The sequence below is a fragment of the Thermobia domestica genome, chromosome 3 (assembly GCF_964235325.1).
Source record: "Thermobia domestica chromosome 3, izTheDome1.hap1.1, whole genome shotgun sequence".
In the NCBI taxonomy this organism is placed as follows: domain Eukaryota; kingdom Metazoa; phylum Arthropoda; class Insecta; order Zygentoma; family Lepismatidae; genus Thermobia; species Thermobia domestica.
In genome coordinates, this window is record NC_137456.1 from 87,925,246 (window position 1) to 87,939,151 (window position 13,906).

The window sequence follows — 13,906 nt, forward strand, 5'->3', positions numbered from 1 at the left end:
GGACCTCAAGCATCCTGTATTCTTCGTAACTTTGAGATTTTAGGAACTGACCAGGTGCAGACGGCCTCTGAATCTTGTGTATTAAATCATGTCAAGTTCAGGTGAATCGAGAGGGTGTTGCGACAAATCTTCCTATTAGAATTTGGTATTGTGTATTCAGGTCACATCCTACAGATGTCTGATTTTTTACTTGTGAAGTGACTCGCGTGGATTGGAAGTGTTTGAACTTAGGTACTGAGACGTGCCTTCTTACTTCTTTAAGCTGGTATTTAAACTTTGTTCGAATAACAAAATATAAATTTTACATTATTATTCAATTGGCGATACGAAATGAAAATCTATTCCTATGAAAGAGTCATTTTTGCTTAAAAGTGAAATTGGTGATGTATTAAGATTTTATTCCTTATACAGTACTGAAGAAACCCCAGTAAAAGTTGGCATACAGGCACAGTATCCAGAAGAAATTGCACATCTAAAATTTTATGCAGTACAACAAATGACCTAGAACCTATAGATAAGTAAAAGATATACAAGATAACGAAAAATGCGTTTTTTTTTTTTTTTTTTTGCAAATGAATAAAGTAATAGACACAAAGTTTGATAGATAATGGATAGAATTCACCACCTGCGAGAAGGTACTTCATCATGACCGCCATCTTGAAAGCTGCTATTTTGAATCTTCGACGAGATTTATAAATGAGAACTGGGCCATATGATTTATCAGTTCGGACTGGAATGTTTCTAGAAATCCATTGGTGAATTTAGTTCTTCTCTAACTCTATTCCTGTAAGACATAAATATGAAATTGGCTTTTGTCCCCTATGTATGGTTTACTTATTACCTACGATTTTTCGCCATCCTGTTGTTATTCGTTTGCTTTGCAACTACAATTTTGTCTATACGGTTTCCTGTAGATATTAGAAAAGCATACCAAGTTTCATTAAAATAGGACTTCCTCTCACTGTGAGTTCTTTTAGCTAGGTTTAAGAATTTGTAATATTTTCAATCGTTGCATGATCTAGTTTATGAATGGGATCTAGACGGTAGGAAGGCGAGCTCTGGGTATAAAGACCAGGATTTCGTTGTGTAGATCAGTCCAACGTAAAAGCAGTCTGACAGAATTCGAGATTTAGTGTATGGAAATCGGAATCCTGAATAATTTTAGATCCCGAGAACATTTTTTCCATTACCTCTGAAAATCGTTAGTGAATACTTTCGAATTGAAAGCTGGCAACTCCAAAATACCAGCAAGCGCCCTAGTTTATAGGGTACAAGACTTGAATCTTAGGGTTTCCGATTCGACCCCATTTTAACCTCTAATGAAACAGTTTGTTTAATACCCATGCACGGTCTATTTTAATTAGAGACTACTTGCTTTCAGAACTTCAAATTCTTAGATTAATTGATCTTCCTCATCAGCAGGGTATTTTTTTTTTTTTACAACTTTTCTTAAGCAAAGCTGAAATCCAATCACTCTAATAGATCCGGTCTTTTTTTTTTCTTCAAAAGTTATTTAAAATTTTATGATCCATACTAGATATAAATATAAAATAAAACATCTACATTAGATCAACATTCTTTTAAAAATAGTAACGAGTTTACAAGAACTGGCGTTTCCAAGCCATTATTTCTTCGGTATATTTTTTTTCCTTTTTTTCTTTTATGACGTGAAGTGCGTTTACAAAATTGGCATCTTCAACCAGAACAATTAAAAATTTAGTATGTATACAAAATTGGTATCTTCAGCCAGGAGTTTGATTCATTTTTTGAAATTTTACTCATTCCGAGATGCGTGTTGAGATTTTATTCATTACGGGAAACAAAGCGTTACAAGTATGAATGCTACATTCCAATGGCGCACTCAAGCGTCACACTGAATGAACTTTAGTCATTTTTCATGGGTTAAAATTGTGGGCACATAAGTTGATAATGCACACACATAAAAACACATATAACGCTCCAGAAACAAATGGTGTTTCATCTTATTCACAGTTTCTATCTTACTGATTTAAGTGCGAGTCTTTAATTACAAGGAAGTGCATTTGCAATTACCATATATATATATTGCGTTATTTTGTGCGCACAAAGAAAATTTTATGTGCACTTAAGCGCACATATGGAATACTAGACCTACTTGACAACTAAACGTGCAGTCGTAATTCTAAAATCATACTTATGCGTTTCCCTGATGGAGTGCACTTTTATCAACGTTTTCACGTGTTAGAATGTACGCACAGAAAATGATATTGAGCGCACATACGGGCAAATATGACGCACATAAGAAGAAATGTTATTTTAAGTTTGTATCTTATTTCATTGCTTTAAGTGCGCCCTTTGAACTTCACTAATTTACATTTTTCAATACGATACATCTTGCGTTTGTTTATGCGCACACTAAAAATATTATATACACATAGGCGCACATATGGAGTATTGCTTGCTGCAGAAATCTCAAGTTGTTATTCTTTGATTTACAGCAAGTCATGAGTTATCTGTACATTTTTGTATATCGATTTTCTTCGTTCCTGTGGATGCACAAATGGAAATTTTATGCGCAAATATGCTCACATATGGAATACTACTTGACAAATAAATATGAAGTCCTAATTCAAATATCAAACTTAGGCGTTTCCGTGATGGAGTGCATTTCTATAATCGTTTTCTTGTGTTAGAATGTGCGCACAGAAAATGATATTGAGCGCCCTTAAGACCAAACATGACGCACATAAGAACAAATGTTGTTTTAAGTTTCTATCTTATTTCATTGCTTTAAGTGCGCCCTTTGAACTTCACTGATTTACATTTTTCAATACGATACATCTTCGTTTGTTAATGCGCACACTAAAATATTATGTGCATTTAGGCGCACATATGGAGTATTACTTGTTACAGAAATCTGAAGCTGTTATTCTTTCATTTAGAGCAAGTCACGAATTTCCTGTACATTTTTGTATATCGATTTCCTTCGTTCCTAAGCGCGCACAAATGGAAACCTTATGCGCACATAAGCGCACATATAGAATGCTACTTGACAACTATTTATGAAGTTGTAATTCTAATATCATACTTATGCGTTTCCCTGAGGAGTGCACTTTTATAATCGTTTTTATGTGTTAGTATGTGCGCACAGAAACTGATATTGAGCGCTCATAAGGGCAAATATGACGCACAAAAGAAGAAATGTTGTTCTAAGTTTCTATCTTATTTCATTGCTTTAAGTGCGCTCTTTGAACTTCACTGATTTACATTTTTCAATACGATACATCTTGCGTTTGTTTATGCGCACACTAAAAATATTATGTGCACTTAGGCGCACATATGGAGTATTACTTGCTGCAGAAATCTCAAGTTGTTATTCTTTGATTTAGAGCAAGTCACGAATTTTCTGTACATTTTTGACTACGGATTTTTTTGTTCCTGTGCGCGCACAAATGGAAATTTTATGCGCACATAAGCGCACATATGGAATACTACTTGGCACACAAATTTGAAGTCTGGATTCAAATGTCGCACTCAGGCGTTACCCTAGAGTGCGATTTTCTATCATCCTTTTCGCGTGTTAATATGTGCGCACATAAGCTAAAACTCGGCGCACATAAGCGCACATAAGACGCACATAACAGCTGACTAGAAAATATTCTACTATTTGAATGTGGGGGAGGGGGGTAACGGACCTCCGTTCAGCGGGCGGTGGCAGAGACATTCTGAGGTGTGATTAGTGCCACACTAAAGAGTTCGACTAACATACGTTTGCTGCCGTAGTCAGGTCTTTAGTATGACACTAGTCATGCGTCAAAACGACTCTGCATAAGGCAGCATATGTTCTTTCTTCTAGAGAAAGCCAATGAGAAAACAGTAGTAGAAACATATTGACTCGTGAATTGTGTAATAAAAAGTGATCTAAGAAAAATGTTAAATGATCGAGTGCCAACAACATAATTCAAATAGGGCGAAAATACCAATACTGAACACGAATTATTTATGAGTTTTTAAAAAGATATACCTATATACACTATTATATTTAAGAAATTAAGAAAAAAGATTATATCTAAAGTGATTTATTCATCAATACTTATTCAAACTATTATAAATAGAAACGTGGATTTGTACAGAATATTCCTTTGTCAAAAGGCAAGGGCTAATAAAAGAATTTTAAAAATATATGTCCTATAGGAGAGTGAAAGAGAGTCCTTTTTTTTTTTTTTTTTTTACTAAAAGTAGAATATACAGAGCGTTCAAAAAGTCTCTACACCTGAATCGTGGCAATTCAAAATCACATGAAATAAAATTTTATGCGAAGGTTTGCAACACTGCTATATTATCGCCTTGCGTGAAGTTCCTTTCTTAGATTCCAGTCGGCAAAGTGAAGTGATTGTTGCATCTAGTTAGCGGTCTCTGGAACAATGGTGTTAACTTTGGAACAACGAACATTCCTGGTTGAACATGTGTTCCGTGAACAAGATGAGTACAAACAGGTTCCATTTATCAGGTTACGTCAATGTCCAGAACTCAAGTTTGTGGTGTGCAGAAAACCCACATGTCATACATGAAGTTCCTCTGCATGACCAGAAGGTAGGGGTGTGGATTGCAATATCCAGAAGAAGAATAGTCGACCCCATATTTTTCAAACAATAGATTCAACTCGTTATTGTGAAATTATTCACCAGTTCATGGAAGAACTAACGGAAGACGAAATTCGTAATGCTTGGATACAACAAGATGGCGCTACAGCACATACAGTTCGCCAATTCATGTGATTACTGCAAGAGGTTTTTGGAGATCGCACGCTACAAGAACTCGAAACAGCTATTCGAGATTTTGCTCATAGCATTCCACATGAACAACTTGTGAGAGTATTTGAGAACCAGAAGAAACATGTGCAAGCATGTTTGGAGGCGCATGGGGGACATTTCCAACATTTTCTGTGAAAATGTGTGTGTATATGCTACGCCCTGTACATAGTGCTTTTATGCCATAAAATATAATAAATTTTGAGTAAAATAATTTTCTCGTTACTTTGAATTTGTGACAATTCAGGTGTATAGAGACTTTTTGAACGCTCTGTATAATAAATTCTTGAAGTTAAGATGGAACTAAGGGATAAATTCTTAATTAAAATTAACCGAAAATACGTTTCAACGATTGCGAAAACTTCGCTCCTATAGGAGAAAAGAGGGGGTTTGTATTAATATTCAAATTTCCGATTATTTGGTTAGAAAATGCCGAATGTGAGGATTCGCTTTAAAAGGCGTAAAATTCAGCACATACACTTATTTAAAAAATTACAGACCGCGACCTTCGGATTTTCTTCTTTTTTTAAATTCCGTTCCTGAGAAGGGGAAATGAGGTCAATTTTTATAATATTATAATTTTAGTTTTACTAAAGAAATATCCTCAGGTAATTAGAAACAAAGATTAGTGCAAAATGTCAGCAAAATTGCAAATTTGATTAGCATTCGGTTGATAAATCTGTCAGTGCCGAAACTTAAAATAAAATTGAAAACAAGCTGTTGAGAATGATATATGTAAATACTTTACTTTTGTATTGAAATCAACGTAATTCAATTAAGTGCAAATATCTTACATGAAAACGTATCCTAAGGTTAGTGACGTGGGCTGGGTATATGGCTTCATCATTGAAGCCAATAAACTGGTGATATTAAATAAATGTTGTTTAAATTATTTTATATTATTCCGATATGTGATCTCCTTTGATTAAAGTAAGGTCACTGGTTTTGGGACGCGCAAAAACGATTTAACTCAGCCTTGACTAGTGTTGTCCATGAGACGAGATGTCTTGTTAAGTTTTAATAAGTTTCGTCTTGTCTCGATTCTCAAATAATTCTTTATCCTCTTTTTCGAAATTTTTCTAGTTATTTAAGTAATTTTATATCCTTAACTTTTGAAAGTAATGTACGTCAATTTTGCACTTAGTAATAAGAAAATTAAATGCTTTATGGGGATAAGTGTTGAATAATTAGCATTAATTAAAAAAGACACATATCACCCGGATTTCTTAACCAATGTTCATATCGAAACCAGACCCTAGCTAGGAGAGCTAGGGTTTGAGCCCCTTTCGACCACCTTCAGTCCCCTGAAACTTTCATGTTTTGTTTCCTCTGCTGTGCTTCACTTCCAAGTACACAATTCTTTTATTTGTTACTTAGACTTCTCTGGCCAGAAGGACCAGGTTGCTTATCATTTGGTACCGCCGAAAGAAATTAGACACTTCCAATCAGCGACAAAATACGTAGACACCACCAGCCTACTACAATCTCTTCGAACAAGATCTCAAGGGAAAGTAGAGAACTAAAACTTACCAACTGACAACTGTGAAAAACATTGGTCATAAACAATAAATTGAAGCGTTCTATAAGGAATGACATTTTTTGAGAAAGCATTCCAAGCTAAGATTTTCACTTTATTCTCTTCGTTTCTTTAATTTTCAAAACAATACAAAAAAAAGTTTTAACTTTTTTGTGTGTTGTTACTCAATCGTGGATGAAGACGTAAGACATACTAGGCCTTATGCAGAGTCTTTCTGACTCGTAATTAGTGTAATACTAAAAGATTCGACTAATATATGTTTCCTGCTGTAGTCAGGCTTTTAATATGACGCTTATTATACGTCAAAACGACTCTGCATAAGGCGCACTGTCTTTCTTTATATATATAGAAACTTCAAAAAATCATGCTTAAATTTACAAATATATGATTCATTTTATTATGGTTTGCAAAAATCTGAAAACTATAAAGGGAAAAAAGGAAAATCACCGTACTACCTGGCATAAGTTGTAAACTATAGCGCCAAAGGTTAGACTCTTGCAGAAATTGAAAATAAGTATTTACCTTTAAAGTGCGTAAAATTTTCCCTTTCCATACTTTTTTCCTTTAAAAAATGTCATCCTGAAGAAAATAGAATCCGTTTTAAAAAAATGAAATTCTTCGTTAGCTCATTCTTCCTACAGATCTTTTATGGGCAATAAATAAAAACATCACTTTATCGAAAGCTTTCGAATACTAACATAATGCAAGTTGGTTCTGCTGTTCCCATATGACAATCTGTAATGGAAAACCTTCAAAACAGAGAGAAACACGTTCATTCAGTTTAGAAATCTGACATCATTGAGTCCTTCGCGATCTCCAGTGCAGTTTGCGGTTGCTAAGCCACAGGGGGTAGAGGAAAGTCTTTCCTTTTCCAGGAAAAATAGTCGCTTATCCATGGCTCCGAGATTACGTTGAATTATTTCGGGAACAAAGTGTTAAGAACGTACAATAGAACCATCACTTTAGGCGGAACAATAACTATAACAGTGAAACTACAGTATATACCACATGCTGCAATGAATAAAGCGTGCAGTTTTACTATTCCACTGTTGTATACTTTGACACGGAAGTTTGAGCAGCATTAAAACGGAGGCGAGAACATAAATGATGATGTTATCTTATCCAATTGTCAGAACCCTTCCATTTTCTCGTTCTATTTGCCAGTAATAAATTCCAGGTCCTGATCGTTGTTCTTGGTAGGTACGCTATTCGGCTTGCCGTTTCTGTAGCAACAGCTCGGAGAAGACGAAGAGAGAGATGCTGAAAGACGGAGATAAGTAGGTGTGCCATAAGCTGCATATCTACTAAGGATATCACTGATTTCGTTCCCTAGAATGTCTTTGTGCTATGGCGTATTAATTAGTGAAAACTTGGTTATTATTGTCTAGTGTTCGAATCTATTGACGTATATTTATGTGTAGCAATGTAATTGCATACGTCCATGGGTTGCTACATATTCCTTGTACAGCACTAACGCTGTCACTACAAATGGCAACTATAGGTAGTTTCCGTTGAAGTGTGACTTTCAATATCGTGCGAATTTCTCAGGATTTTCCCCAAAAAATGGATGTATTGGTCGAAAGTTTGTGAGTCTCTCCGTAGTTGAGGCTAGGTATAAATATAGTGCTGCTCCAATCATAGTTCCATGCTCCGTATGCTGTTTGGAAGCTTCCGTCTAGATAAAATAGTATATGGGTGGTCACAGTGGCGTATTTAGGATTTTGTTTCGTGGGGCTCTGTACAACACGTGAAAAGCTTTTATTTTTCCTTGGACAAATTTTAATGAAGTTCATTTTCCTTTCTTTAATATAAGCTAACATATTTACAGAGGTTGTTCAGTTTAGATTTGGCCAATTTCGACTTACCTAAAAATTTAGAAGAATCCATGGCTCTAGGTCCGTAAGTGCTCGATGTGTTTCCCTTGGTTCCTAACAATAGCCCGAGAGCGTAATTTCCACTGTAATAGGCTTCTCTGAAGAACTGGGAGGGGAAACCTGTCCCATTCCCTTTGCACAGCTTTCCAAAGTCCTTCCACAGTAGTCACACGCCGTTTTCCCAAAGCCCGCTTCAGCAATCCAAATCTACAATATTCCATATAACTTGCATCTGGAGATTTAACAGGTACCTCATTGAAAGGTGTCACCTGTATACCACTTGCCTCCTCATCTCCCTGTAGAATGTGAGGGACAATCGTGAGGTATGTGATGAGGCCTTGTCCATATGAATGCGCACCAGATTGGCGTCATTTCCGTACATTGTTGGAATCGCATGCTCGTAGATCGGCCGCATGATCTGCTCCTGAAATTACTGCGAATTTATTTTGCAGTTTTTCGCCACCCTACGAATCTTCAGTTTACCTCGGTAACAGTAGCCAGTAACGACCATGAACCCTTTTGGGAAGGATTCTTTACAGACACGGACCCACCTTCTGAAGTTCTTTGCGCCTTTCTTTCGGTACATGATGGCTCTCGGTTTGCCGCAATCGGAAAGGTAAATCCATGTTTCATCGAGCGTTACGACGTACATCCACCTTTGTTTTGCCAGATGCCGTTCGTACAGCTTACGGGCGTTACACTTTCGTTCCTTTTGGTGGGCATCCGTGAGAAGATGGCCGCGAGCTTTCATGACTTTTTCCAGCTTAAGTTGATGGTGTAACGTCCGGCTCAGAATTCCCAAAGACACGTCGATACGATTAGCCATACACCTTTGTGTTGGTGGATTTTCTTGCATTGCCATTTTGCGAAGTTTCCCCTGCATGGTGGAGGTGGCCTTGGTGCATTCCCGCTTCCTAGGCAACTTCATTGGTGATCCAAATGATGGAGCTTCGTTGCCCTTGTACTTTTTAATAACATTTTTTATTCCACTTAAAAAGATGTTGCAACCATTCTTCTTGCACTGTTTACTAAAGTGGGCGTCGTAAAGAGTCGAAACATAGCCTTCCCAAAACCGGCTTAGTTTGGGTGTCATTTTGGTCACAGAGCGGAAACCCACACACTTGGAAACAAATTTAACACAACACTGACAACAATGGTCCTGTTTGTGCGCTGTTTTCATCCGCGCGGAAAAACAACTCCGTTCCCAGGAAGCCACTGCACAACACTGCGGGACGCCATGAGCCAGGTCGGGTGAGTCCATTCTGCCCGGGAGGGGGAACGAAATCGGCCAAACGTAGGCTGAACAACTTCTGGATTTCGGAGGGGCTTGAGCCCGATAGCCACCCCCTAAAGACGCCACCATATTATATGTGGTGTACCCAGAGATAGCCTATCTCAGGCCGGGTGCAATGAAAACGTTGGAAGATGATTACCGGTTGCTCAAATTTGGGGAGATGTATACTGGGCAGTACAACATGGTAGTTTCGATCCTCGATATAGTTGGTTTAGCTAAGTATGAATACTAACATATAGATACTCGATGAAGCCAAGGTAATTGTTTATGATAAGTGTGTATAGTGTGAAGATTACTATTGTATAGGAGTTGAGTTTTGGTAATAATAAAGAGGTGCGTCATTTGCATTGGAGGAATTTTTCGCCACAAAATGAAAATTTTAAAACAACAGATTTTTGAGGTTGTGTAGCAAGGATAAAACAATTTCTAAGACAAACAGAAAGAAAGACCAGAATTTGAAAGAAGTACCAAAATGAACCTATAGACTTTTGGCACAACTTGATTTTCACATATGAAACTGAAGTCAACGTATTTGGAAGTGATGGATACCAGCATGCGTGGCGAAAGAAGAAAAAGCATTCGTTGTATTGTTCAAACACAACAGCTGTTCAGTGATGGTGTAGGGAATGTAAATGCTAATGGAGTGGTGACTATCCATGTGATTGATGGCATTATGACTGAGCGAGTATATTTGGAGATCTTACGATCAAACTTAAAATATAGCACACAAAAATTTCGGTTGGGTGATAAATAGACATTCCAAGATAACGCCGCCAAGCACAGAGCTTACGGTGTTCGCCAATTGTTCCTTTACAATACACCCCACTATCTGGAAACTCCGCCGCAATCACCAGATTTGAATCCACTGGAAAACGTATGGTTTGAACTAAAGAAAAATATCAGTAAACGCAACCCTACCAGCAGAGAACTGCTGATTCAGTATGTTAGACAGGAATGGCACAATTTCAAGGACTAACTCAGGAGAGTAATGCTCCCGAGAGTAGGAACGAAAAACACAGTTCTGATTGGTTGGCGTTAACCATTTCTTGCCACATTGCATTCAAATAGCAGAAATTAAACGATTGCTGCTGTCGGTCTTCGTGGCCGCCCTCCCCGCTGGTCTAGTGGTTAGCACGTGCACCTCTGGTGTACGGGGTCCCGGGTTCGATTCCCAGTGGGAGAGCCTTTGTGATTTTAACTATCCTCGATGTTTCTGTGTTCGTGTCCCTGTCGTTCTAGGTGGTTGGAAAAAGAGTCAAGTAAATCAAGTAAAATTAAGTAATAAGTAGTTCAAGTAAGTTACTGAGACACGTTCGGTGAGTCAGTTAACTTAAAAAAAAAAAGTGGGCTAGCGGTATATGCCTGTAACGAGTATCGCTTTTGGCGTGAGTTCAAACCCGGCCCAAGGATTTTTTTTTTACATTTTTATAACACTTTTTAAATTAAAATAATACTCAAAAAAGTTATTTACTTACTTTTGTGCAGATAAGTAGTAGTAGTAGGAACGAGTTAGAAGCCCCGCAGGGCTCGTTTTCTTCCCCTTATACTCCATTATATAAATTTTGGGACTAACTTAAAACAGCTGGCTAGAGTAGCGCGCGAAGAAACGTACTTCCGGGAGCATTACTCTCCCGAACGGGTCGTCAATTTCATTTCACCATTTGTCGTAAATGCATCAATTCAATGCCAATACGTCTTCAAGTAGTAGCGTAGCTAAAGGGTATCAGACAAAGTGCTGAGAGGTCCTCTTGTTTTCATTTTGTAGCTTTTTTATGTTCATTTTTCATTGTGTCCAAATACTTTTGTTGTACTGTTACCAGTTGTAGCAGCTTTTTGTTTTTCTGCGAGGTGTACAAATACTTTTTTACCCACTGTACAAATACAAGTTGATTGAATGTTGCTATTATTGACATGTAACAGTGCTTGTCATATAGCAAAAGCTATATTCATATATTTTGTATACAGGTAGTTTGTATTTCATTGTACATATTTTTAACAGGAATAAATATTGCTGTACCCACATTGCGAGTCTACTTATGACGGAAGTATCTGTGAATATAAAGATCGTATCTTAACTTCTGAACTTGTTTCTTTCAAATATTTTGGTAGATTTCATATTACCTTATTGTCTATTTTGATATAATTAGGAATATCAGCTTTAATACTATAAATCCATGAGAAACAAAGAATTAGACTTACTGAATTATGATCTTTATTTAGATACGTATTAACAATCCATGGGCTTTTTTCTATGTAAGGAGCATTCTTCTTAGCAATGATCCTTCTATTTGTTGTAATTCCTAATGAAAATTAATTTTGTTTTAGCAAAATTTATTTTACAACCATTTTAAAATGTTCAACTAGCTATTCTTAGTAAGCTATATTTTTTCTTCTCCTGTCAATACCTTCAGAAATAACAGAGATACAGGGTTTACCGCAAACCTTTGAAAAGCATATTCTGTCAGCGACCATCATTAGTTAATTTGATATGGATTTACTCTAAAACGTCAAATGTTTGAGTTGACAAAAATCACGCAACAACCACAGCGCCAGGTATTGTAGTGGTGTACTAGACTTAACTCCGTGAGGTGCAGTTAGACAGCACTGTACTGAGCTGAGCAGACGGTGATAGTGTAAAATAGGCGATCTTCCTGATTTCGAAAGGGGGCAAATTGTTAGCGCTGAATTGTGATGCAACGAAAGTGACAAGTCTATTGGGTGTGTCTCGGCGGATGGTGTCCAAGCTGGTGACGGCCTACAAAACTCACGGCAAAACCATATCTTCGAAGAGGAGAAGTGGTCGGAAGAAAACCCAGTGACAGGTCCACCCAGCATTAAAGCGCATTGTAACTCAACGAATTACTGTGGTGCAAGTGACGGAGGAACTCAAGCAGCACCTCCCACAGCCTGGTTCAACAATCAAGTCTACCGCGAGGTACTTGAAATTGACATACGGAATCAGGTTGCACGGGCAGTCGCTAATAGGAATATCACGCTTTGGTACGACGCGAACATGCAACGTGGATTGATGATGGTGTGATATAATTGAATGAATCATCGCTCACTTTATTTCAAACAACGGAGTCGTGTTTGTAGCAGACGCCCGAAAGGCATATGATCCACTCCATAAAACATACTGACAGCTCTGTGATCATGTGGATAGCAATATCCTGATTTTCAGTTGGTCATGTGCTTGACACTTATCAGATAGGACACTACCCGTGATTATATCGCCATTTTAGTGGACAATTGCATTCTCTGGTCCAAATGTTGTTTACGGCCAATGACCCCATATTCCAAGATGATAGTGATATTCAGACAGCTGGAGCTGTTGCGGCGTAGTTTGAGAACATCGGGATAAAGTTCAACACCTGCCCTGGCCCGCCCAATCCTGAGCATTTATGGTTTGTTTTAGAGACATGAATCTAGCGTAATTTCCGTCTCAAGGAATTGAGTGATGTGCTGCATGCAGAATGGTCTCATGTTCTAATTGCTACCATTCTCGACCATTATGACTCCATTCCACGTCGCATCAGAGCTGACCTCAAAACGAAAAGTGGTGTAACGCCAATTAATCTAGTAAGCTGCATTTTTTTAGGTGTCTCCATTAATAATCACATAAATTACATGATTGATCAGGCGTACAGAAACCTTGGATCCATCATCAAGATCAGTAAAGAGTTTACTAGTATTACCGCTATCCGGAAGCTATATGAGCACTACGTTCGTACAAAACTCGAATACGCAGCCACTATATGGAACCTTTACACAGAAACAAACATAAATAATTTACAAAAAGTTCAGAATAAATATCTAAGGTACTTAACATATAGGGAAACACAAGTATATCCGACAACATATAATAGTCAATCTTTTAATTTAAACTTTAATACATTAAGTATAGAACAGCGACGAATAATGCAAGATATGTTGTTTCTATATAAATTATTTAATAATAAAATCGACTGCGCCAATTTACTGCAAGAATTTAAAATACGCACTCCTACAAATGTAACGCCTTGAAAATTTCAATTTCTTTTACTGCGACAGATTACACACCAATGCAAACAAGAGGTCATCAGTATGGAAAATGAGTACAACCTGCAATAGGTTAACAAAATACACAATAGATTTGGATATTAATAGTAACAGCGTAAGTCAATTCAAGGAAGTACTTTGTAACGTAATAAGAAATAATTGTAGATGAAAGAGCATCAATGATATTGCAACCACTTTATAATAATAAGTGTATTTTAATATGAATGTGTTATAGTTGATTAATAAATGTAACGGCACTGTAATTGGGTTATGTAGCCTGTTGTGTCTAGAAATAAATAAATAAACTGATATATACGTATAATTTAAGTCGGTAAAATGATTATTACACACATATAATATCCATTTTTACGAA